This window comes from Leopardus geoffroyi, chromosome B1 (genome assembly GCF_018350155.1).
Source record: "Leopardus geoffroyi isolate Oge1 chromosome B1, O.geoffroyi_Oge1_pat1.0, whole genome shotgun sequence".
Lineage (NCBI taxonomy): Eukaryota > Metazoa > Chordata > Mammalia > Carnivora > Felidae > Leopardus > Leopardus geoffroyi.
In genome coordinates, this window is record NC_059327.1 from 126,438,856 (window position 1) to 126,466,851 (window position 27,996).

Genomic DNA, 27,996 nt, shown 5'->3' on the forward strand with positions numbered 1-27,996 from the left:
CTGATTAAGGAATTAATATTCACAATAAACAGTAAACAGTAAGAACAAAATCAGTACAAATCACTAAGAAAAGAGCAAGCAACATAACAGATAATAAGCAAAAAACATCAACAGGCATTTCACACTGTCGGCAGTGGCGTGAGGGGAAGAGAACAAATGGACAAAGAAAACGCAAGAAAATATGTTCGTCATTATCAATTAAGAAAATATCAATTATGATCTTTATATCATGTTATATATGGATCAGTAAATATTTAATAAACTGATAACTTCAAGAATAGGTTAGGAGGTACCACAACAGGAAACAGCATATGCTGCTAGGGGGGAGGATGAAAACAATATGGCAGGATCTCATAACTGTGCAATGCGCCTTTTCTGTGGCCAAGCAATCACCAAGTACCTTATAGCTGTGCACCACAACACAAGAAACTCATAACATCATTCCTTATAATAGCAAAAATCCAGAAACAACCCATCAAAAAGCAAATGAGAAACTAAGTGTGGTCTATTCACCTCAGAATAATACAACATAATAAAAGTAAGTGAAATGCAGCTTCAGGCAACATGGATGTATCTTAGAAACATAAATTTGAGAGTGGGGGCAGGGGGAGTAAACACACAGAACACTAATTACAGAATGATCCTCTTACAAACCTCAAAAATTCAGTTTAGAAATACACATGCATATGGAAAAATTATTTTGAAAAATAAACGAATAGGGTGCCTGGGTGACCGAGTGGTTAAGCGTCCAACTCTGAATTTCAGCTCAAGTCACGCTCTCATGATTGGTGGGATGGAGCCCTACATCAGGCTCTGTGCTGACAGCGCAGAACCTGCTTGGGGTTCTCTCTGTCTTCTGCCCCTGCTCCCACTTTCTCTCTCTCAAAAAATAAATAAACTCTAAAAAAATGAACAATAAACACAAGGCTCAGGGTGGTGTTTACTCAAATGGGAAGGAAAGGAGCGAAATGTGACTGAGGAGTACATAGGAGGCTTAAAAGGATTACTTTATTTCAAAAGCTGACTAGCAGATGTAAAAGCATTCATTCTTATTCCTTAAAATGTACATATAGGTTTATGCCCTTTAATATGGAAGAAATGTTTCATTTAAAAACATACATTTTGGGGGCCCCTGGGTGGCTCGGTTAAGCACCAGACTTTGGCTCAGGTCATGTTCTTGTGGTTGGTGACTTCGAGCCCCCACAGTGATCTCAGTACTGTCAGCGGGGAGCCTGCTTTCAGATCCTCTGTCTCACTGTTTCTCTGCACCTCCCCCACTTATGTTCTTTCTCTCTCAAAAATAAATAATCATTAAAAAAAATAAGTAAATAAAAACATACATTTTTTTCAAGCAAGAAAAGAGCAGGGCTCAGACAACCTAGTTTCTGTAGCTCTGCTATAATATGAAAGCACTTCCACAAAGCACAAAACCATCTTATATTTTGCATATCAATTAAGAATTTGGGTTAAATTTTTTTCCTGAGGTAACTGCTGCCTTTGACTTCAGGGATCTGTGTACGAATTAACAGCCTTTTCCTTAAATCATTCCTATGGTTACAAATTAATGCTCAAACATAATAATAATAATAATTGGAGTTAATTTACATTTTTTAAATAAATTTTATGAAATTATGTATCAAAAGTAATGGTCAGTATTGGTATTAGTAAAAACTTGTGCTTTTTCTTTTTTTAATAAAAATAAGAAGAAGCATGTTCCCACATATCCCAACTACCTTATTGTCTGGATCTTTCACATTTTGTTTTGACTTTTTCTGAGTGTTATGGAGATTTCACAGATATAACTGAAATATGTATTAACACATCTAAATCTGTGGGTAAAATTAAATACCCTGCTGGTAAGATTATAAATTAAAATGACTTCATTGGAAAGCAATTTGGTGCTACACATAACATTCATAATATTCATATATTTAAAAATCTATTCACAAAGATATTCATTGCAGCATTATTTATGATGAGAAATTAAAAAATAAACAAATGAATTATTTTCTAGTCATTAGAATACTTGGAAGCATACTTAATAACATGAGAAGAACTCCACAGCATAAGTTTAAGCAAAAATAAAATACAAAATTAAGATGGTAATTTCCCGATTTTTTAAAATCTAAAAATACATAAGAACAAAGAAAATATATTAAAAAGGCAACAAATGGACTCCAAGTAATACAATTCCCTTTTTGACCTCTTCCTATTTTATTTTACAAAGTTTCCATCAAAAGTGTTCATGTAATTATCAGTTCTTGCTGACTGACATAGCAATATAGCAATATAGTAAATGAATGGATTCTGAACTTTGGGATATCACAAGCTTTGTTTCCTCCCATTTTGGCGAGCATGGTTTAATAGGAAATTAAATTCTGCTGTTCTTTCTCTAAATAGCATTAAGTGTTATCTGAGTGAAATATGATTTCAAGATTTCTTTCCAGAACTGAGGGTAAAACACATATACAATAATTAGCTGAAGATATGCAATTGGTGAAGTATTTTCTGTCACTGAGGCAAAGAAAGGAAAAAAGAAAGTGATGGCTCTTTATCCTGAGCAAAACGACACCAAAATCTACCGAGAATTAGCTCTCACTTCATAAAGAACAAAAGCAAGAGAGGGAGGGACAGAGCACAAAGGTCCTCAATCAAGAAAGCCCTCGTAAGTGCTTCTGATGCATCACTATAGAAATCTGCTTTCAACATAAAACAAAGAGGAGTCTTGTTTTATTGTTCTTAGATGAAATACTTCTAAACACTTTCCTGCTTTTCCTTAGTACAGATATTACAAAGACTATGAATGTGATTTTTAAAATAACCTTAACATCTCGAAAATATGTTAACATAGAGGGAATAGTGAGACAGAAACAAGTTTCAAAAGGGAAACATTCAGACTTTCAGAGAAAAAAGCTATTAATTTCTAACTGTAGTAATAATATTTGAAACAGATGTCTATCTACATTCAAATCCAAACTGGATCATGGTTTACACAGTTTAATAAAACTTTAATTAAGGTTCTGGATCAGGGTAAACTGATCATGTCATGCAACTAAACACGTGCCCAATATTAACATCTCTTCAAGTTCCACTAATACTAAACTTAACCAGACTTTTCATAATCCATCCAAGGGAAAATATCATTCAAATTAATAAAAACACACAATTCATCCTCTTATTTCATTATATGAACTCCTTGTTAGAAGCAAGCATTTGAAATAGAAATGGAAGAATCCCAAATTGAATAAAAAGGAAAGGAAATAACTTTGTTTCTGAGAGCTTCTTGTTTCTAACTAGACACATATTTTAATATGAATATCTGTGACCTTAAAATTTTGCATTTGAAAACATTTTGTAAGAAAGCTTTCTCTTAAATATTGATCAATTGACTTTGTAAATTTTCCTCATTCTATTTTTAGCGGAACAATCTTATATAAAGTAAGCTACTGTGCCAATGCCACTTAAAGACCTCTAAAATAAAGAAGAATGAACACTTGCTGAACAACTATTGTATGCCAGGCAGATTTCTAGGTTCTCCATTTACTTCCCGCAGCATCCTTATTTAGTAGGTACTCTTACTATCCCCATTTTACAGATGAGGATGCTGAGTGGGAGAGCCAGCCTACAAACCCAGGTATCTACTTCCAAAATTCAGCGTCGAACATCTACACTGGCTTTAATTAAAATAGAGAAGAGAAATTTTTTTCCTATTTCATGTCCCAGAATGTGTTTTTAAAACAAATGACATTTTTTAAAAATCCCAAGCTTCTCACGTATTCTCAAAGTGAAATTTTCCACAATTACAAAGAAATAAAGATTAGAACCATATAAAAACAGAGAATTCAATCAGTCACTCAACACTAAACAAGCAACTCCATATTTGAGAAATATGGAGGAAAGAGAGGAACAGAACACACTTTTTGGCAATCAGTACAGTAAAAATGATGCCACTTACACTAACAATTCACGAAATTAGTTAATTAGCAACAGGGTGCAAGCAGAGAGAAGGAAGAAAATGAGTCCGGTTGAATGGGATAAATACAGTATCTTGTAAAAACTCTGAATCAGGTTTCAAAAGAAGGGAACAGCACAAGAGTAGTATCAGTATGAGAAATTGATAAGTGATCCATGTAGGATGTAAAGGTAGTTAGATTTTTTTTTCAAACCAACTTCTAAGAAAAGAGTCCATACAGGGGGGTTTGCCTTACTCTGTTTCATATTCATTCTCATTTCTGATTTAAGAGTTTTAGGATCGTGAACCCTCACTCATTTCACAATGTTCATTCACTATGAACATTTTCAGCACTTCTTAAGAATTCATTTTTTTCTTTATCTTGTTTCCCTTAAGAACCAATAATTCATGTAAAACAATCAACTCTATAGTTTTCAGAGGAGGCTTCCTGCTTTAGATTAACAGCAAATGCTCCAAGATGAATTTCCAGTGTCTCTCTTTGTTTTCTCAATTTTATTTTACTTAGCTTGATAAGTGTAATGAACCTGTTACTACAGGGTCTTTCAATACATACTGACATCCTATAGGGAAAGGTTTCAGAGAGGCATGCTGGGATTAAAAATTTGATATGGATAATATAGAAAATACCACGGAAACCTTAACACATATAAAAATAATAGAGTTGATTGCTGATGAAAATACAGTTTTTAAAAGGAAATTACTAATCAACTTGAAAATAACACTATATCAAGTTGCTTAAATGTTCTAAAGGAATGTGAACATTAAATCAATCCTAGAACAATATAAAAAAAAGAATATTATAGGAATAGAATGGGCACTAAATTCTCATACAACCAGCATAACTGTAGAACACCTCAACCTATTCAGTCTCTGTTTCTATTAAAAATCATTTTAAAAGACAATACTTAGTACAGGGAGTCACAGAAACAAGGGTAACCAATAAAGCACACAAATCATCTCATTGATTAGTGAAGTTACAATCACAAAAACGAACTTACATTGCTGGCATGCTCTGCATATTTTATCTCTACTAACATTAGCCATTATAATCCAACACAGTCAAAACATGAAACTGAATCTGACTTCTGAACAAAACCTTTTCAACAAATGCCTTAAAGTTCTTAGAAAATAATTCAAAAGGAGTAAGATATTGACTGTAGAGTTACTTCCTACTCACCAAAATTATATGGAACCCCTGAGGAAAGGAATTATAGAAGCATGTAAAATGGTGCACAGTATAATCATATGAGTTTTAAATATCAGTCTCTCATGCAAAGAACTATAAAATCTCAGACATGATAACATTTGGAAAGGACTTAATCTGTGAACATTCTCTTTTGTCTCTGAAATTCCAAATACCACCTGCGGCAGGGGGGAATACAAACACGCCACAGTTATGGTGCCCTGCTCTAAAGAAACTAATGCCATACTACCATTATTAAGTATGATAAGATTTGCTCATTTAGGTTACAGAATCACAGCATTTCAGAGCCAGAAAGACCGTACGGAGTTTGACCAGCCTTTTATTTAAGTGATTAGTCTAAGGTTCCAAAACTAATTATGGCCTTTCCTGCCTCCCAGTCGTGTGCTCTTTTCGACATACTACTTGTTTTCCTCCCCTAGAAGAGAGAACAGATGTAAAATGCTAAAATGAGAACAATAAATGTACTGAAACATATTAGTGTATCCCATCCATTACTGTGATGAGAAATTGCAAAACAAGAATTATTTGACCTGAGAAATGAGAACACAAAGAAGACTGGAATTATATGAGATTATGAAAGTTAAAGCAAAAAATAATCAACTGGTCCTTCCTTATTATATGGCTTCATAATAAAATTATGAAGGGTCATTCAATAATTTAAATGGCAGGTAAAATTAAAACAAATAAAAGGAAATACCCTTGACATGTACAACAAGCCTCCAGAAATACACAAGGTCACAGAACAGAGGTCATGTCGTTAAATCCAGTAACATGATTTTAAAATAATCTGGATCATTAGGGAAGCAAATATCTGATTATTTATGTTCAACATAAATATAATTTTCCATAATGGGAAAATTGTATTTTAGAATATAAGGAGTCACTAAGGAAGATTTCTATTTGTTACAAATCATAGTATAGCTTAGTATGTTTGTTATAAATCATACTATAGTTTACTATGTTTTTGTGTTATTTATACTCCATACTCCTTAGAAAAATCAAATGGTGATTACTGACTAGCAAAAATGTATTCATTTAACACATATATAGTACTTATAATAAATTTTTAAATTTAATTTTACTTATAATTACTTATAATGCCTCTTAATCAATTTTAAATTTTGCTTTCCTCATAGCACTGTCTTCATGCAAAATACATGTTCGATCTGGTTTATTTTGGAAACTAAAGATTTCTTTTTTACTTTAAAAACTATCTTAGCTAAACTCCTATGGACACAGCCAAGAGACCCCGTTGCATTTTGCCGTAAGACACACACTATTATGCTACAAATAAGGAAGGTTTTATGATTCTTTCTAGAAAAGATGTGTGTGAAGATAGAAAGCAAGCATGTCACATAACGTCCATTCTGGCAGGTTGCAAACCAGTCTGGAGAAACACTGTAGGAATTTCATTTCACTCTAGTGCATTCTGACAGATCAAAATAGAAGTGATAAAATATAGGTGATATCTCTTTCTAGATGATGATCTAGAGTCCATTTCAATATTTTAAAAAATGATATACTTGAGTTTCAATACCAAACTCTCCTTGAAGGTTTTTGGTTCTGTTTTTGAGAGAGAAGGAGGAACAGAGACAGAGGGAGAAAGAGAGTCTTAACCAGGCTTCACACACAGTGCAGAATCCATGCATGGCTCAATCCCATGACCCTGGGATCTTGACCTGAGCCGAAATCAAGAGTCGATGTTTAGCGGACTAAGCCACCCAGGCGCACCCCCCGCCCTGAAGATTTTTATTGTGTTTTTAGTATATACCTTCTGTTCCCTCACAACAACTGAACTTTTGCCAAACCCCAGAGTCTAGTTTACTATTAGGTATACGTTATGGTGCCTCCTTCAAAATCAGGTTTTGAATTTAACCAATCATTTCAGATAAACTGGTGATTTTTAAATGATTTTTCATCATTTGCATCTCTATATTCTCAGCAAATTATTTGAGGTATTTGATTTCCCAAATTCACTAATATGTCACTGTATTTAACCCATGTTAAATGCCCCTCATCTATTTCTCTCTCTCTCACACACACATATACACAAATATGTGTGGATCAAATCAGTCAATTTTACTAAAGAGGTGGTAACTTTGCTCTAAAAAGCAGTGTCCATACTCTCTGTATAGAAACATTCCATCACTTAAAGGAGAAAAAAAGGAGATTATGCCATTTAAGGTTCAAAATGTTTTCCCAAAGATTTTCAAAATTTTCTCTTTATCAATCTCTCTTCTCAAAACGCGATCAAGAACCCAAGTCTCTATCTTGAAAACTCCTTAACAATCAGCTTTTTCCTATGCTCTCACAGCACCTACCACAGACAATTACCATCTCAAAGAGTTTTTATGCATAGGCTTCTTCCTTCCTCAGGAGTCTTTCCAAGTTCTCCAAGGCTCTTTCCAAGACCACCAGGACGGAGTGACGGTAATTTTGTAGTATCAATAACCAACACAACGTCCGGCTCTAAGAGGTTTTCAACATTTAAGCAAGGATTTAGAATCAGATGGTCCTATGCTAGGTATAGATTAGGATTAAGACTAGAGGTAGTCTAAGACTAGAGGTAAGTCTAAGACTAGAGGTAAGTCTAAGGTATAGACTAGATTAAGTCCTACACCTGAACTTCACTGTGCCTTAAATTCCTTCACCTATAACATGGAGATGACAATCACTACTATCTTAAACAGGATGGACTTATTTAGAACATGGTCTAGAACTTAAGAAAGACTCAGACACAATAACCCCCCACCTTTTTTAATTAATTATTTATTTTTGAGACAGAGACAACCCAAGCAGGGGAGGAGGGGCAAAGAGACAAAGAGAGAGAAGCTCAAGCAGGATCCCCACTGCTAGCACAGAGCCCAACTCAAGCTCGATCCCACCAACCATGAGATCATGACCTAAGCCGAAACCAAGAGCTTAACACTTAACTGACTGAGCCACCCAGGCACCCTAGTAACCCCCTTTTTTGCTTATAATTTTTTGTTTATATATAATTGCATTTCAACCATCCCTATTAACGCTAAGTTTCATCTCTTTTATCCACCGTCTTTCAAATTTCTCTAAACTAGTGTTATAATTATTTCTTGGTAATTTGGCAATGTTGTGAGGTCTACATATGCTAAAGCATTCTTCACTGAAGAATTCAGCAAACAATGGAGGGGGCGCTAGCTCTGTATTTTTTCAACAGTAATTATGTCTTAGCAAATTGAAAGATGTGTGCAGCCTCAAGGGAAAAACCAGTGGATACAATCCATGTATTTTTTTTAGAATCCCTTGACAAGATACTACCACAAAAGTTATTTAAAAAAAAAAAAAAAAAAAAAAAAAGTTTCCCCAGAGGATTTCATGAACTTCTGCTGGAGAAACAAAGAAAGTGGAAAAAAAAAAAAAAGGCATTGCTTTGGCTGGAAAGCTATAAATAGGGAAGGTGCTGGAAGTGGTCTTATTTAACATCTTTGTAAATGATGTAAAAGAGGAAATGTAGATTAAATTTTCCAGGTCTGCAAAAGACACTAACTTTTTCCAGTACATGAAATGCCAAGTCAGTGGGATAACCTACAAGATTTCCAAAACTTTATGAGTTACTAGGGGGAAAACATCAAATAAAAGTCAAAGTGGAAAACTATAGGGTTAGGCATGTAGGGGAAGAAGTAACAGACCATACTTCTCAGGATAATGGGCCTTAGTTATCATAAAAAGGAGCTTAAAAGACTGCATGAATGTGTTCCCATGGCCAACAAAGCTAACAATGGCACCAATATCACTCAAGAACAAAACTCATGGTACTCATCCCATTTAAAACTACAGCTCATCTTTACAGTTCATCTTTACTTGAAATACCACAAGCAGTTCTAGTCTACTACAGCCTAGCACTCCAAAAAATCAGTTGCTGAATTAAATTATAACTCTAATTTCACCAAAAGGAGAAGGGAAAAAAATATTTAGAAGCTAAGGAAAATCCAAGCAAATAAAAATAAATGATCAAGTTGACCACAGGAGAGTCTTGTGGGGAAAAAAAAAAAAAAAAACAAGGAAGATCAGCATTCTGTCAGCCAACAAAGGTGAAGACTACAAGGGAGCATTACAGATGTCAAGGCTCTCTACAATGTCAAGGCTCGCTACAATGTCAAAGCTCTCTACAATGACGGAAAGTAGGAACATGGCAAAAATGGGGCTAAGGAAATGCTGCCATACTTCAACGAGAATTCATAATCTGGTTGAGAAATGAAATATAAATATAATCCAGGAAGTTAAACTAAAAAATTCTAAGCATTTTCAAAAAGAGGGTAATTTAATTGAGAAAAACTAACGTATTTGAAGGATAGAAGTCTGAATTTTAAGCCTGAAATCATGGAACACCAACCCAGCCTTCCCAAAACACACCACCTGATGACATCATCTAAAGACAGAATAATAGACTGAGTCAACATGGCACTTCATAGATGTTCTCATCAACTTCTCATTTTGTCTTTCCCATACTCTGTCTATTTGTGCTCAGCATTTATTTTGTGGTAATGTATCATCTATAATTTTAAACATCTTTCCCCTCAGAGCAAGACTCAATTATCTCTTTGACACATACTGCATCAAGTTCTTTCACACTGCATAAACATTTAATAATTCCAGCTGTAAGAAAGACATTATTCACAAACTGAAGAAAAAAAATATTATTGTTAAACTGCATTATACCTTCCAGGTTTAGGAGAGATGAGCCAAAAAAGGAATTTACAGTCTCATGGTAAGTCAAGCTGCATACTAGTTGAGTTGTAAGAAAAATGTTTAATATATAACAATAACTTTCAAATCACAATTATAAATATGTGAAATTTCAAAAAATATATAAGCTAGAGAGTATTTGGAGAAAGTCTATATAATGCAATTACAGATTTTTGTATATCAAAGAGATTGTATAAAGAATAAAAACTGTCTAGATATAAGAACACCTACAATATATTTTGTATAATATGTCCATGCCACATTTAGTTTTAGCTGTAAGAATGCACTTTTTAAAATGTTTAAAACATGGATATTTCATAAAAACACCGAGTGGAATTATAGTTAAATAAGTGATTTCATAACAAAATAGAAATTTATCTTGCTGCTATTATCAGTCTATGATATTAAAGTATTTTAAGATTAGGTCTGAAGTGGGGCGCCTGGGTGGCGCAGTCGGTTAAGCGTCCGACTTCAGCCAGGTCACGATCTCACGGTCCGTGAGTTCGAGCCCCGCATCAGGCTCTGGGTTGATGGCTCAGAGCCTGGAGCCTGTTTCCAATTCTGTGTCTCCCTCTCTCTCTGACCCTCCCCTGTTCATGCTCTGTCTCTCTCTGTCCCAAAAATAAATAAACATTGAAAAAAAAATTTTTAAAAAAAAAAGATTAGGTCTGAAGAATATCAAATCATCATGTCAATTATGCTAACTTAGTCAAAACTCCAATCAGTCAGAGGATGTGAAGCTAGTAAGGACCTTGGGAATACTCTACAGGTTCAGAATCCTAGAAATGAGCAAGTTTTAACCTCTCTGGCTCAGAAAAAGTAATCCGAAGAAATGATGCTTTCAAAACAAGAGCAAAACTGAGAGAAAAAACAGAAGGGAAGAGGGAGGGAAAGTAGGATGGTACAGACAGTATACAGAACACAAACGAGCATTCGTGTATGCACAAAATAACTGCAAGCCTCACATCCAGACTGTGGCAGATTCAGCAAAAGTTTTTTGAAAAGCTAAATATGTTTTTAATACTTCTAAAGTGCTATATACATGAAGTATCAAGCAATAAAGGCATTAAGTTACAGTCCTCGTACCAAAGTATATAAAACATGTCCCCATAATGCTGATCACAAAGGGTAAATTTTACAACTAAAACACTTGAACACTGAGTTTTTCTAAGGAGTTTTCAATTTCTACATGGCTTTGGAAAACAACAGATTACAACATTAAGAGAAGGCAGAAAATGTAGTATACAAAATCTTTGATGTCCCTCAAATACACAAGGTTTCAAGGAAACAGATTTTTTAAGAACTTTTGGATCATCTGCCATTTTTACAAAACAACAGCACCTGCTTTTATTAGTAAAGGGGTCAAAACTTACATTCTATGAAACATTTTTCAGGAGAAGTTTATATATGACTTATCTTAGCCTTAACATACTCTACAGAATGCTAAAATGACAAAATTTAAATAAGTTTAAGTTCTAGAATTAACAATTTCTTACACCATCTGTATCTAAAGAAGAAGCACACATTATTCCATAAATATGCATAATTATTGGGTAGGAAATGCCTAATTTGCCTACAAAACTCACAAGGGTTTGATGACTGAAGCAAGGAGTGAATCAGGTCCACTGAGAATTACTAAGAAAAACATAATCAGACATAAATGCCACAGAATACAAAGATCATTTTCCAAATTGGTTCCAGAAACAGCTCCTAGGTAAATTTCCATGAAAAGCTAATTTAATTCAATTAAACAGTGTAGCATGGTTTTCCTCTTTAAAAAAGAGTTTAAATATTTTCATTTGCTAAAGATATTAAAGATAAGTGTTTTAAAGAGTGACTGATTTAATCTTGAGTCAGATGAGGATTCAAAATTGTGGAAGGACTTCTGAATGAAAAAGGATTTAGTGAGCAAGATACCCTTTAATCACTACAGCATAAATCCATCATTTACGAAGTACACCGAGTAAAACTTACAATGGTTAGAACTGTTCAAGTCTTTATACACTGCCATATAAATACAACATTATTTCCCACTCAAAATTGTAAGACAAGAAAAAATACTGAGAGACACTGTCCTCTGTATTAGTATATTATGAGAGCCCTACCTCCAACATGAAATGAAAGAAACAGAGTTATCATCTTAAAATTAAATAAATTTGTTTTGGATAACTCAGGTTTCCCTGGATAACATTTCCTAGTTAACCTCAAGATTATGTAAGTTCACTCACAGTCCACTTGGGATGAGTAAGTAATGCCTCCGAAGCAGTCTGGTCACGGACTCTTCTGCGTCCATCTGGCTGCTGGCTGGAACACTGGAATGACTCATAAAAATGAAGCAACCTGAGGTCACCTACTCCAGGTCTTTTAAAAAGAATTGCCAACTGCTTACCAGGTGATTCCAATTTCCGAATGAGAGAGAAACTCATTCTAGATACACCATTTTATTTTCATATTGTCTCTGGCCACAGAATTTGGGGAGAAAGGAAGGAAGTTCTTTTGAAATGTAGATTACCAATCATCTGAAAGCCAGAAATCACCAAGTTTCTTGGATTAAGAATATTACATAAAGTCAAGTGAAAAAGAAAGGCAAGACACAAAACTCTATTATATTATGCTCCAAACTTTATAAAGAAAAAAAAAAAAGACCCAAAATGTCAAGAGTGGCTATTTCCATGTAGTAGAAGCCTGAGTGATTTTTATTTTGTTAGTTTCCTGCATTCCCCAAGTTCACATCAATGAATACATATTCTCTGCTGTTAGAAAAAAAAAATAACAGTAAGTAGCTTTCTAGAAAATAGTATAGACTGTAAACTTTGGGCTCAGTAAGTCCCAGAGGTCCAGAGTATACTCGCAACTATACTGGCAAAAATTCTTTCTCTGGGTAAAAAAAAAAATATTCATTTTACTTTTAAAAAGAAAAAGGAAAAGAAAAAAAAACCCAAGAATGATGTGTGTGACAGATAGAGGAAAAATATCCCGGCAACAAGAATGGTTCCTTTCTTTCAGGAGACAATAAATAGACTGGTGAAATGTTTAGTAAATTATTTATATCAATTTTTCCCAAAGTATGTTCTAAGGAATACTAATTCAATACTAGCATTGAATATATGCAAGGAAAAATACAAGTCCCGTGGTCAAATACCCCCTGGGGGACTGCCACAAGGCACAGGAGCATAATACAGGTTCACAGAAGTATTGCAGTTGGAAAATAGCAATTCCCTCATTTCTTTGATCATTTGTTTACTTATCAAATGCTTCTGTGGTGTTTACTCCCTGCCTGGCATTGTTCTAAACCCTTTACAAATATTCACTATTCTAAACCTCAAACAAACCTAGGAAGTAATCACTGTTATTGTCATCCCCATTTTACAGATCATGCAGAGACAAACAAGGTTCAGTAATTTGCCCAAAGTCAGACAGCTAATAAGCAATAGAGCCAAGATTCAAAGCCAGTCAAACTCCAGAGTCCCCACAGTTAGCAATGGGACACTGCCACCCGTGGGATCCTTCTTGAGTTAAACACCTGACATTCACAAAACCATGGTTCCATGGGATACATCGAGGAAAGAAATGAAATAAAGTAAAACCTACTGTTATACGTAAATTGCTTTCCTGAATTAGTCATATAGCCTACACTTCTTCAAACTCCAATTTTTCATTTAATATGTGATAAGATAGAGATAACTAGCAATGGTGTTAGGCCTAAAAATTTCTGGAATATAATTACTAGACAAAAGAGGTTTGATTACATTGTTTTCCCTCTCTGTTGTCATTTGGTTTTATCAGACATAATTCAAAGGAGTTTTGATGAAATAAAAATCTGTATAACTTAAGCCATTTATTTATTTATTTTGAGAGAGAGAAATCACAAGTCGGAAAGGGGCAGAGGGAGAGGGAGAGAGAGAGAATCCCAAGCAGGCTCCACACTGTCAGCACAGAGCCCGATGTGGGGTTCAAACCCATGAACCGTGATATCATAATCTCAGTTGAAGGCAGATGCTTAACCCACTGAGCCACCCAGTCACCCCTGACTGAAGCCATTTCTATACCCTCAAGTTCCTAATTTCGAGAGACTATTAATTTCGAGACTCCTAATTACGAGAGACTATTTTTGTGGTAGGATTATTAGTCATTTTCATTTTCTTCATGCTTATCTAACTTTATAAAAATCCTAATAAATATAACCAACAGTGATCATTAACTATCAGGTTATACATTAAATGTTATGTTTTAAAATGAATAGATTGATGTCTGGTTAAGTGAAAACTGCAAGTAACAAGATAATCTATGTGACCTCGGTTTTATTTAAAAATACATAAAAATGCACAAAAAAATTCTTAAAGAGGATATAGATGTGTACCATAATACTAAGTTTAAGTAATGGTATAAAGCAACTGTAGGTTTACCTACAATTTCTACTTATCCTACCAAGATTTATTATTTGTGTCTTTAGGAAAATCTTCTAAAATTCATACATAAAGAGCCTGGATAACAGACGCAGGTCAGCAAAAGCCCCTGACCATTGCTTGTGATCTCAAGCAAAGTAAGAGTCCTTCCTACTACTCTCTCCCACTACACCCTTCTAATTTCCTTCACAGCCTTAATCACAACTTCATTTCTAAATATTGTTTACGGATTTTTTTTGTTTTTTGTTTTTTGTTTTTTGTTTTCCTGCTCCTTCCAATCCTCATGCCACATAAGGGTAAACATCTGCCTTTTGGTATCCACAATGCCTTGCATACTGCCTGGCCCTAAATACTGACTCTGTAAATATGTACTGTACTAATGAACGAGTAAGAGTGAATGAAACAATCAAATTACATATAGAGGAGGTAAACAGATGACTGTCAATTAAAGTGTTTAAACCAATAAATTTGTTGACAGATTTATATAACAACTTAGGTTTTCTATGCCACTGTTGCATGAATAGAAGAATAAAAATCGGGGTGAAAAGCAGATGTCCAATACAGGTAAGTGTGGCCAACTGTTCTTATCAATCCAAGAAGCCTCCAAAAAGGAGGCTTTCAGAAGCTGAATCAACAGAAAATGACACCGTAACTGTTACAACTTCTGATAAGTTGATAAGAGGATTTATCTAAGGTACAGACAGGAGTTTAGAAGAACCCTGAAGGATAGTACAGTAAAGCAGGATAGTAAAAGCAGAGATTCTGAGATTACTGGAAGGAAGCCTACCTTAAGAAAAGTAGTGCCTTTCAGTGCAGGGACCCAGGCAGCCCAAGTTGATCTAGCAGAGAAGCAGCCAAGAAAATTAAGAGCCTCTTCTCCACTCTCCCCTTAATCTCCTGCTGGGGTTCCCCAATGACCTAAGCCATCTGGAAATCAGAAAAGCTCACCAGATATTGTCCTAGGCAGAGAGCATAAGGGAGAAGGGTTCAAAGTGGATCTGGAGAGGCAAACAGAACACTCCTGACACAGAAGGCAATGGGATACTGCAGGAGGTTTTATTAACAAAATAGAGGTAAGGAAACAGAGTTAAGGAAAAGAAGATGTGGCCTCTTGACTAACGGAAAAGGATTAAAACAGTGAAAAGAACTGCTAGATACAGTAAGGTGATTCCAAGTTGTTTGCAACCCCATTTGAATAGAGCACTACATTCAGTAATAAGAGGAAGGATTTGGGGATAATCCCTCATTATATGTACTATTATGGCTCAATGTCTATTGGACAACAGAACTGATAATTTTGTATCTTTTAAGATGGCTGTAAAATATATTAGTTAGATAAAAGTCACTGATTTCTATTGATAGATTAATTTAGACAAAGGCACCATCATTACAGACTTCCTTGGGAGTCATTTTAGGTTCATAAATCAACAAATTAACTAGTGACAGATGTGTCTGTACTTGTTTAAGTCCCTGTCTATGCAACTGCTATAAAAATGACTAAAATATTTATCTCAAGAGAGCCAGGCAAGAAAAGGTTATGAAGAGATACCCTGGATTGTATCTTTCTTCCTTTAGCCAATAAGGAAATACAACCTTCAGAAAAATCATTTCCAAACGTGCCACTTAGTACCTTCTAAAGCTGCAGGCACATGCAGCCATATACTTGCTGAAACACAAGAGAACTGAAGTGAGCTGAGTGAAAACTATAGGTCCTCTAGAAGACTGCATTCAGCAGCATTCCACAAATATGTACTGAATGCCTCCTATGTACTGGTTCTTTGCAAAGGGCTGAGATACAAGGATGGGTGAGATCCACATCTAGCAACGTGGACTTCGCAGTGAAGTTCTTACAGAAGCATTGCTGTTTTCAAAGCTGAGAGCTAGAGAAAAATGCCACTGAAGCCTGATTAAAGGAATTCTAACTTACTTGGTTCCTTTCCTCTGTAACCAGAACACAAATTGTATGTAAAATGAAGTGATGTTAGTTAGTTGAAACTGTCAAGCATCCCTGCATAGTCCAGAGTCTGCCCTGAAGAACCTTGTCAGGATATACTGCACCCTCTGAGTCAAGGCGCTTATAGCCCAGGAGATATTTGAAGGAAGGTAAGGAGGTGACATGTGGGAAATGAAGTGTGGATGTAAGAGTAAAAGCAAGTACTGAGCCAGTGGATTGCTGCAATGTTGATCAAGATGGGGGAAATGATTCAACTCAGTGACTCTTATTCAGTAATAAGAACAACATCTGATCAATTTCTCTGGGTTCCACCCTCGGCCAAACCACCGAACTATCAGCGAGATCCTTCTCATAGCCTCCCTCATCATCTTACTTCAGACATTCCTGCTCACACTACAGACATGCTAAGTCATACTTACTGACTCCTCTGTATAAAATCTTCCAGGGTGGTTCAATAAAAGACTCCATAACATGGGCCTGGCTATCTCTCTGACCTCATTCTTACCATTTCCTTTAATTGCCTGAGTCCAACCACACTGACAAGCGTGTGCCCAACTTGCTGCTGCTTTAGAGGCAGCTTTGATATTCCCTCTTCCAGGAAGTTCTCCTGGATTTCCACTGTGCTGGCTTTCTTGGTATTCAGGGACACCCTCAGAAAGGACTTCCATGGCTACCCCATATAAAGAATAGCCCCAGTCACGTGCTGTCATACCTCCCTGTCTTATTTTCCGAATGTCAATCTTCACTCCTGGAAATGGTCTTACTCATGTGCTTGCTCCTGGTTGTTTTCTCTTTCTAGAATGCAAGTTCAACGACAGCAGAAGCCTGGGGTCTCTTATGGCTACAGTATCCCTGAGGTGTATAACAACACCAGGCAGAGAGGAGGCACTCAAACATTTAAGTAAAATGAATGTAATTAAGATTACCAGGATGTAAAGTAGATACTCTAAAAATCGTGAAAACAGTTTACTGCCTGATGTACATTATTATATAATACCCTACTTCTGTCTCAATACTATAGACCTTAATAAATACTCAGAAGTAACAAAATGCCCCTCTTGTCCACTCCCAAACCTTCATTTATTTATCTATCTCTAATAAGTTTTAGTTTTCTTCAATTTTAATTATAAATTCAGTGTGAGTGTGTATTTCTAGCCCTATCCCCTCCCTCCTGGGAATACTGGGTGCCTCTATATAGTCCAACATTTCCACTTAAATTTCTACCATCACATCAAATTCAGCATATGAGAACTTGAAATTAGTATCTCTCAGGCAAAATCAGCTCCTCCTGGGGCGTCTGGGTGGCTCAGCCAGTTGAGAGTCTGACTTCGGCTCAGGTCATGATGTCATGGCTCCTGAGTTCCAGCCTTGCATCAGGCTCTCTGCTGCCCACTAGAGCCTGCTTTGGATCCTCTGTCCCCTCTCTCTCTGCCCCACCCCCACTCGTGCTCCCTCTCTCTCTTTCTCAAAAATAAACTTTTTTTTTTTTTAAATCAGCTTCTCCTTCTATCCTAATAACTTTATCAACCATCCTCCAAATACCCAGATTTAAAAGCTAGGAATTATCTTGATTATGAAATTCAAGAATCACAAGAGAGACTGGAAAAGTAAGTGGTCTTGAAGCTTTCTTTAAACTGTGTTAGTCTTTTTTCAAACAAAAGTTCACAGGGAAGTCTGATATGTAAAACAGATGAATATGCAGTTGTTCTGGGAGTTAAACCGGTGGTCTCTGAAGAAAAACTTCAAAAAGTGCTCCTAATCTGGTCCAAACTTCCTTTCTTTTTTCCCTACCCCCACTCAACACATGCACAGAAATTTACAGAGGAGAAAATTTAATCCAGAGAATGTGAATCTTCTGTTCAGGTAGAAGTTAAGTAGTCTGCCCAAGATGACACAGCACAATGCTTCGCATAAATGCACTTAGAAGTCAATGTTCGAAAGACAACTATTACCTCCATGATTATGTATAATCAATGACTATCAGTTGTTGCAAGACGGTCAGTTTCACGCATGACTGTCACTGGTCAGCATGAGAAGAAATCTTCAGAGGTTAGATAGTAAATGTTAGCTCCTGGTAATGGATTTACTTCTAGCGAATGAAGGCAAGCAGGAGTCCAGGGGAAAGGACTGTGGCTTCATAGTCTATTGTTGAACACGGTTTTCAAATTGTTTAGGCCTCATCCTCTTCATCTTTAATATTAATGTGTGTGAGGAGATGCTTTCTAAGACTGTCTCATCCCTCCGTCTGTGATCTATTACACCACACTATAGCATTTCCTTTGAGCTACTGCACCTACAGAGAATTAGCATCACAAGTTAAAGACAAATCACCCTTCAAGGATTTTTTGACTATCGTAGGGCAGGTACTTCACTGGGCATCTGAAATTCAGGGAAGGAAAGAAAAGACACACTATTTTATTTCAATGAAAAGACAGCCCAGTGAGGAAGAGCCCAGCAAGGAACCAGACAGGCGGAGAGGGAAACAATGAGAGGTGTGCCCAGAAACGGAGCAGCAGAGATGAGGAGGCTTAGGAAAATTAGGAAGGGATTTGCCAGGTTGGAGTGGGTGACAACTGACTTTAGATTTGGATGATAAACACAAGTTGACTGCTGGAGGCTGCTATATGCACCAAAAGAGATCACATTTTAAATTACCTTACACTGTTAAATAATAAAATCAGTATTTACTGTATAAAAATGTTTTATCAGGCCATCTCACACAGTTTTCAAAGTTTACGAGGAAAAAATTAAGTCAATTTCCTCTTAATAAATATTATTTAATGACTGGAACATTCTGAGGGACATATGTGAACACACCCCAAGTAGAGGCAGCACGTCACTGAGGGACAATAATCTAACAGGGAATTCAGACAACCCTGCCTGGGCTAAACACCACGCAGCACCTGGCAGACAAGGTGGCAAAGCCCCTATAAATAGTGATGATTCACTAACGTGACATAAATCAGGATTTTAACTCACCAAAAGCTAACATTTTGATTTAAAATCACAAATCAGTGCCATTAAAACTCATCAGGAGACCCTAGCACATGAGTAATGAGATCATATCAACTTCTATCTCGTGAGCAAAAGGAAAAGGTGGTTTTCTAAATGGTAATTCAGATTGGACAAATAACACACTGTATCAAGTTTTGTAGCCCTCGGCCATATTTTGCTAAAAACAAAGGTACATTATGCATGACTAAAGAAAACAGTGAAAATCAGAGCAATTAATTTCCCAGCTATGTTTCCCATAAAAAACCATCACTACTATGATTTGCTTACAGCACACAACCTGGTTTTGCATCACACAATGATCTAAGTGTGTAATAACTTGCATATTTCACTAAGATGTAATATCCTTCAAAACGTCCTTACAGTGAGAGTTTTCCAAAGAAATTATTGATCTCTGGAAGGTCTCATGTTTTAAAATTACTGACAAATCCTTTCCTATTTTCTTTGCAGTTAAAAATAATTCTTCTTGATCACTGGAGTGTAAAGAGGTATAAGAGTACAAAGACGGAATATTTTCTCAAAAACAAATGTCCCAGTTGACACAGGACATTTCTCATAATTTTCCCAAAACAATAATTAGGAGAGTTGTCACTAGGATCCTAAAAATATATGCAAGAAACACAGATAATTCGTTGGCATCAGTTTAGTACAGCGAGACATTTCCATAAATGCTTTTCAAATTATTTTCAAATACTTTTTAGCTGACTCCTCTCATGATTGGAGGCTTTGTGTTTCTTTCCACAATTCAGAAACGTTTCTCAGGTGGTTCTGCTTCACTGCAGATACGTGTGGTACATTCTCTTTATATGTTGGAGGCAATTAAGCGGCTCTCTTCTTCTGTTTTCTTTCACTGGCACCTCTGTGGCTGCTCAGTCACTGACCTCACCTTGGTGGAAAGGTGACTAAGAAAAGAGCAATTCCTAATAACTCACGGAAACTACAGAGTTCCCATTCTATGGAGAACAAATGCGAAGGACCCAGGATCCAGCTGAAGTGGTGCAGCTCAAAAGGAATAAGACACTGGACAACTTCCGGAGGATCCTCTCTAATGTCTGAAACCCTAACCCCGCAAGGGACAGACAGAAATATGGGGCCCTGACAGCCACGGTCACGAGTGGATTGATGAGCGCTGAGAGCGAAGAGTCAGAAGTAGAGACAGACGAGCAGCAGAAAGCCTGCAAACGAGAGAGACTGAAAAGAGTGTAGGAGACAGACAGGGAAGAAGATAAGGAGACAGAGAGGGAGGGACACAGAGACTGAAAAGGGGGTGGGGAGAGGGAGACACACACAAACAGGCCCAGGGAGAGACAGAGAGAGGAGGTGGGGAGAGGGCGAGAGGCAGAGATAGAGAACGGGAGAGAGAGAAACATTTGAGAACGCAACAGACACAGTAAGAGACAGAGGGAAAGAGACGGAGGGAAAGAGGCAACAGGGGCAGACACCGAGAGCCGAGTCCGCGACTCCAGACCAGCCCGCTGCGCACTTTCTCCCGCCGCAGAGCGCAGTCCCGGGAGGCTTCCGAGGCAGGTGGCTCGGCCGAGCTGGGCGTCTGCGGGTCCTGCCTCCCAGGCTGCCGGACTCGCGCCCGTTTCCCCCGTTCCCGGGCTGCCCTCCGCTCGCCCTCCCGCCCCATCCCTGGGTGCGCAGGTCCCGACTCCCCGCCTCGGCGCGTCCCTCCTTCCCCCGGTCCGGAGCACGTGTCCCGCCCGCAGCTGCCTCTGCCCCCAACTCCCCGCCAGCGCCGGCACGAGGTTTCGGGGTCCCGGCAGCGCCGCCCGCGCACAAAGCCCGGGCGGCCACCTTGTGACCCGCTGCCCGCCGCCGCGCCGCCCCACGGCCGCGCTGCACGTTCTTCTCCTCTCCCCCTGCGCGCTAGCTCCTTACCTCAGCGCCGCCACCGGCTCCGCGCCGCCCCCCTGCCCACGCCGGCTCCGCTGCCTCCCGCTCGCTTGCAGGGACGAGCCCCGCGCGCAAGCCCCCACCCCCACCCCCCCGCGCCTTACCCGCCGCTGAGCTCCCGGCACCGGCGTCCTGAGCGCCGCTGTCCCCGCGGCCCCCCAACTGTCCGGGCGCCCCGCGCAGGCCCCACGCCAACTCCGCGCCCCGCGCCCCGCGACCGCTGCACCGTCAACTTCTGGCCGCCGCGGCCGCTCTGCCGCCGCCGCGGGACTTTTTTTTTTTTTCCTCTCGCTCCTCGGCTGCCTCTGGATTTTTTTTTTTTTTTTTTTTTTTTTCACTTGCCCTCTCCAGCTCCCACTAGTGATTGGAGACTGAGAGCCAAGTACTTAGCGGAGGGATTACACTTCTCGGCGCACTTGGAGCTGCCCCAGCTCCGCTGCCTGTGTAAGGAGTGGTGAGCGGACTCGGGGAGCTGCGCTGTTCATGCCCTTCCCCAGCCCCGGGTCCAGGGGGAACTTCCACAGCTAAGCCCGCTTCGCAGAGCATCACTTGGATGGCAGTCCTAGATGTGTGGAAGAAGGGGTTTCAAAACAGGCTAGGTTACAAGAACAAAGATTCTTGGGATTACGGTACATTGAGAGCTGAAAGGGACTCCCAAAGACAATCTAGTGCCGGGAATTTGAACTTCTCAGGGCCACTGACACTTTTGAGAAGTTGATAAAATGCTGACGCACCTCGCAGAAAATACGCACACACATCCGATTATGTCTGCTTTTCTGGGCCGGGGTGTAGGAACTCTGAAACACACAGTTGGACCTCCTAGGGAAATGAATTATTTCCTTTCCTCAAATATTTTGAAACTGGTGAAAGAAAGAAAGAGGGAGAGAGAAAGAAAGAAAGAGAGAGAGAGAGAAAGAAAAGAAAGAAAAAGAAAACGCCCTCCATTTATATTTGATGAAATTTTATAATTAGTAGTGTTTATTTTGGAAAAGTATGTAACCGCTTTACTCTGTGGTCTCCTTGCGAAAACTTTGTGTTGAAATATTTTCTACGGAAGTAAATATAAATTAAGCTAGTCTACAGTCTTTCGGGAGACTTGGGGACAAGAGTTAACTTTTTTAAATCAGCGGTTTTCCAGTTCTGTCTCCCAGGGAGATATCTTGTGACTTACAATTTTTTTTTAACTCCCAAGGCCTTTTCAGCTGCCTATCCTCAGAATTAATTTCCTTTTTTTGAAAAACTTTTCTATCTTGTAAATATACCGATAATTCCTCCTTCATCACCAAATGTGTGACTTAAACGACTTAATGACATTTCATCATGACCTAGCTTTTTTCCAATTTTCTTCACCTGTCTCTATTGCCTATTTATTACCCTGTCTTGGCAAACCTTTTTCTTTCAACTCCTCCCTTTTCTAAAATTATTCCCATTGGTTTTTGTTGTTGTTGTTGTTGTTGTTAGACATTAAGTATCTTTTTAACTCATCAATAACTCAATTGTATATAAATTTATTTTATACCGCTCCCAAGTTAGGAACAGGTGGTACTCCAGGCATTTACTGATGAGTTTGTGAAATACACACACATTTCCCCCAAAGAAATTTTAGGATCCCCGTGAAAGTGTATTTGCCCCCTAACGTACCTGAACCATACATAATATTATCAGGACTAAACTGAATTCTGGTGCCTGATGCTGGACTGGAAGAAGAAAGGTCTGTTTAGTATAACACTAGAAAATTTTCAGAACAGGTAGTGTTTGCCATTGACATCATCTTGCCTTCCTGATTCAACCTTCATAATCTAGTCCTTGGTACCCAAGAATCCTAAAATAGAAACCATTCAATTCACCCTCACTTTAAGTCCTCTGTGCTCCTAAATTACTTTGCTGGTCTTCGGTCGAATTTCGTATCATTTCCATCCTGATATTAACTAGGTTTAAAGAGAAAAGAAATCTAAATGAATGTATCCCCTGTACTGTGTGAATTACTGATAACTCTTATTTGGCACACGTATTTTTTTCTCTTAGAATTTCTGTCCTCAGAAACCACAATGAAACCAGACATTGTGGAGCAGTGTTCGGGTCATGCATATCTTTTCAGAAGATGTGCTAAGGATTGGCTTTTCTTGGCTTAACTCTATTCAGCAAATATCCTAAGCATCTGCTGGACATAAGACACAGATCCAGGGAATACAGGCATCTCTGGACACAATTCAATTTCAGCTAACTTATAAATAAGGAGATATTTTTAATGATAAGGTATAAAAAAAACTCTCCAACAGGAATAAAGAAATTTGTATAGTTTTTCATGAAAGGAAAAAAAGCGCTCTGCATGGGAGATCAGAGCACCATAAAGAAACTGTGAAGTGGACCTGAGAAGGTAGCATTGAAATTAGCAGGGATGGGGAATCTGAGGTATAAGCCATTCAACAGTCAACATTTATTGAGTACCTATGGCATGCCACACACTGGTGTTTGAGATTCAAACCCTGTTGATTCCTTTTTGAAACTTATAGAAGAGACAAAAAACAAATTATATATACATATATATATATATATATATATATATATTTTTTTTTTTTTTTTTTTTGCACATTCTGTGAGAAGCACAGTGATCAATACATGCACACACAACTACTAGAGCACAGAAAAAGCAGCTATTCTGCCTGGGAATGACAGAGTGGTCACATCAGGGTCCTGAAGGGTCTTTAGAGATGAAAAGGGCAGCTGCAAACAGAATAAGCATTTTAAGCAGAGGGGAACAATATGGAAAACAGCAGAGTGCATCCAGGGAACAGCTGGTAGCTCAGTGCTGCTACCCAAGTTAGGAGGAGAAGGTGCAGCAGATTGAATCTCAGGCTCAGCAAGGTTCAGGAATGACCTTGTCAGGTATGCTAATGATGTAGATATTTCCTTGTTAGGCGATAGGGAAGCATTAGTGATTTTTAAAACAAAGAGTTAAGTGCTGGAATGGAGTTTTCAAAAGGTCATTTAGAGGTACCTAGAGAGGGAGAAATGGAAGCACAGAACCAGTTAGGAGTCTATCGTGTAGAGTGAAGATCTGAACCAACATAGTGACATGGCTACCAAGATCAATAGCAGACTTGAAAGACACTTCAGGTAGAGTTGTAGACGCTGCTTCCCTGCTTTGCAGCCTGGGATGGTGGTGCTTGTAAAGGCACGAGGGACGACAGGGTGGGGGAAGCTATTAAAAACAAGAGGAGAGAGGGTTTCCGTTTGGTGGAATGACAAAATTTGAACAAAAACACAATGTCTTTTTTTTGTTTCATCTAATTGTAAAAATAAATCCTATAAAAGTTCCAGATATCTCAGGAGAGAATACCAGGTCAGCAAAGGTGAGGACTCTCAAAGAATTCACAGGCTTACTTCCCATTAAGGTAGACATTTGCCCACAAACTACTTGGGGAATTTACATGCAGCTAAATAGGACAGGCCTGAGGAACAAAGTAATACAGTGAGCGTGCTTCTGGGCTTTCCGCTCCCCTTCTCCAACTGTTTCCTCTTCATTGGTATCCTTACTCCCACATCTTTCCCTTTTCCACCTCCCCTCTTTCAAAACTATAAAGGACTGACAACCATTAATATATTATCCTAAATTAATGTATACTATGTTAAGTAACATTATCCTAAATTAATGTATACTATGTTAAGTAACATTCTAGAGCATGTGCTTTTAAATTGCTTCTCTCTAAATGTGGAATAAAAACTTGTCTCTTTTTTGAGGTATTTTGGGAATCAGATTAAAGAAATATTTCAGCAGAAGCAAGAAATCTTTCTTTCCCTACAATTCACACAGCTGTGGCTGCCTTTTAACCCACTGCTAATGCGTTGACTCTGCATACACAAAATAAGAGATTAAATCTCTCAACAACTGGAATATTTAAATCCTCACTTGTTAATATAAGAAGGTATAAGTATTGGTGAAATATGTAGCTTCTATAATAAAAGCCATATTGAGTGATCACCATGTGTTAGGCATGCTGCTGAACACTTCACACATACTAATGTACCGAGGTCTCATAATAAAGAAGGTACTATTTCATTCCCATTTTACAGATGAGGAAACCAAGGAACAGAGAAGTTAGATAACATGTTCAAAGCCATACTATGAAGTAGAAGAGGCAGGATGTGAACCTTAGGCAAGACCTCAGTCTTATTCAGTGCACTAAACTACTCTATACCAGTGAGAACATTTTTTAAGTACCCAGTGAATGGACACTAGACAAAAATACCTGAAGATTTATAATCTAAGATAATACATGAGCCTGATCCTAGAAAGTGTGAAAAGACAAAATACTTGTGTCCTTTATATTTTTTTTCATGTTTCCTGAGCTCCTTGGAAAGGTAGCAGCTGGGGGAAGATCTGGCCATGCCAGGAACATGGGAAGTAATAGGGTTTGTGGCTTTTAAAATTTCCCTCTCTGGTCAGCATTTAATGCCCTTGGCTAGCCCTCTGCCAAGTTGTGAACTTCCTGAGGATCCTTTCTCTGTCTTTTACTACTCCCCCAGCCACTTTTTTTTTTTTTTTAACACAACCACTTTTACTAGATTGGAATGGGTGAGTTTAGCTCAAAAATCAGATTTTTTCATGTTGTATAGTAGATTGCATCATAAAGAAGTGAGATTCTCATCACAAGTATCCAAGCAGAGGTAAAGGTTGACTATTACAGAAGGTGTTTCTACAGTGGGTGAGCAGACAGACTAAAAAATCTCTAAGACCCCTTGCTACTCTCCACATCTATATTTAAATAGTTAATGTGAATAATTCAAAATATTAACACAAATATCAACATTAATATAATTCATTTAAATATAGATATTAGTATGTATAATTAAATAAATTCAACAAATAAATGTGAACATATTTCTATCCATTCACTCTGATACATGTCAGTCATAATCTCACAATTAAAATACGCATCAAATTACTCCCAAACTCATGGCCTAAAACTTCTACTCTGTTTTCTGGTGTCCTCTATTTGATTTTATACAAAACAACTGTAATTATATACAGGAAAAAATAACACAGATTCCAATTCAATAACATTAATTTTGTTCACTAGGTAAGCTCAAGAGAAACAGAATTCCTCAACTGAAATGGGAACAGTCATGAAAAAAACCTGAAGTAAAAATGCTGAAATGATTTTGCTTTCTTTTGCTGTCAACATTATTCAGTTTTTCTTAATAAAACAGATATTAAGCAGATATTAATATCCACCTATTTATATGTTGCCAAATTATCCAGGGCCTGATATAAATTAATCTCGTTGAAATTGGAAGGCAATGTCGTTTCAATATTTAAATTTTTTTCTAAATTTCTAAAGTCCAAGTATCTTTTTTTCTGAACCATCCTGATCCATCCACGTACATATTTTCTAAAACTGGGAGATTAGGAAAAAATTCTGCAACACAACTTATAAAAAGTAATTCTTACATCTGTTTCTTTGGAGTCTCACGTTCCTGATGACTTTTTCCTTCTGAAATGATTTGCCAACCTTGGAACTTTTCTGTGTTTTCCTGACTCACAGTATATTTACAGTGTGTGCCTCAGGAAGAAATATACAGCAACTATTTCCTTCTGTACTAGAAAAAAGAACAGAAAAGTTAAAGAGCAAAAACACATGAAGAACAAATCTCCAATGAAACTACCTGGAAAAAAAATGGGTTTTGCCTCTTATTAATTGCCTATTCTTTCCATCATATGTTCTTAAATTATAGAATTGTTTTATGCTCGTGGAGAAAAGTAATTTGACTTCTGTTTCATGAATTCAGAAATTGTGCCTTTTATAAATTACAGAGATTTAACACTGTTAATGTTAGAAATAATATTGACTATAACTACATTAAAAGAAGACATTTTAGAATTCCCTGTTGACATTTCTAATTATAAAAATATCATAGGTATTGAAACAATATATTGTGAAAATATTCATACTAGAACATTGAAACTATATAGATTTCCATACTACAAAAATAGCTTAATTGATGATCTCTGGGGCATGCTGCAGAATAAAGCCACAGCCTTCCTTGGCACTATTGAACAAATCCTGCAAATTTCACGCTACTATTAGTGGAAAGGAAAGGACAGAACTGAAATCTCAAGAGGAAAGAACCAAAAGAGAAAACAAGTCCGCCAAGTACCAAAAAATAGCAGGAACGAGGAAGCAAAAGATCAAGGAGGAAATTTAAGGAAATTATATTCGAAAATGTATTTTTTTCTCTCTGGTAGCAGAATTGTTTAACACAGATCAGATTTGCGATTTTGTTAAGTAACACTATTCATTAAATTGAGCTGGATACTTATAGAGTAAGTCAGAATACATGAAATATTGAAGATGTAATTACAACTCATCTGCTTAAAAAAAAATTGTAGGGTTCTCGTTTGCCTACAGAATAAATCCATGTATCCCAGTGGGACCTTAGGGGCCCATGATAATCTGGCCTCAACATCCCTTTCCAGCCAATCTGCCAAACACTCCAGACTAACAGACTGCTTGCCAAACATCTTGACAACTTCTCCTGGCTACTTTACCATCTGGCCCCCTGACCAATATCCCTTCATCATCTGACATTCACCTTCTAGACCCTAGTCAAAGGTCTTTCCTTTCATAAAACATTTCATTTCTCCAGGCATATTAGTCACTCCTTCCCACACTTCTGCATTACCACTCTCCTATTTTATAATTTTTAATATTCTTAACACATAACACAATGCCCAGCACATAATAGGTGCTCTAAATATCTTTGCTGTTAGAATAATGAGGCCAATTTTAGAACCATCTTTAAATTCTCAACTGAAATGACCACT

The 27,996-nt window shown here is 37.5% G+C and overlaps 1 long non-coding RNA gene across 2 annotated transcripts in view; it reads right to left on the reverse strand.

Moving 5' to 3' along the window:
- The window catches only part of LOC123595151, a 258,461-nt gene extending 235,492 nt beyond the window's left edge, over positions 1-22,969 (reverse strand). For both annotated transcript variants that reach the window (XR_006711056.1, XR_006711064.1), the window contains exon 1: positions 21,275-22,969. This is a non-coding gene — a long non-coding RNA (uncharacterized LOC123595151). The remainder of the gene's footprint in view (positions 1-21,274) is intronic.
- Between the last annotated feature and the right edge of the window lie 5,027 nt (positions 22,970-27,996).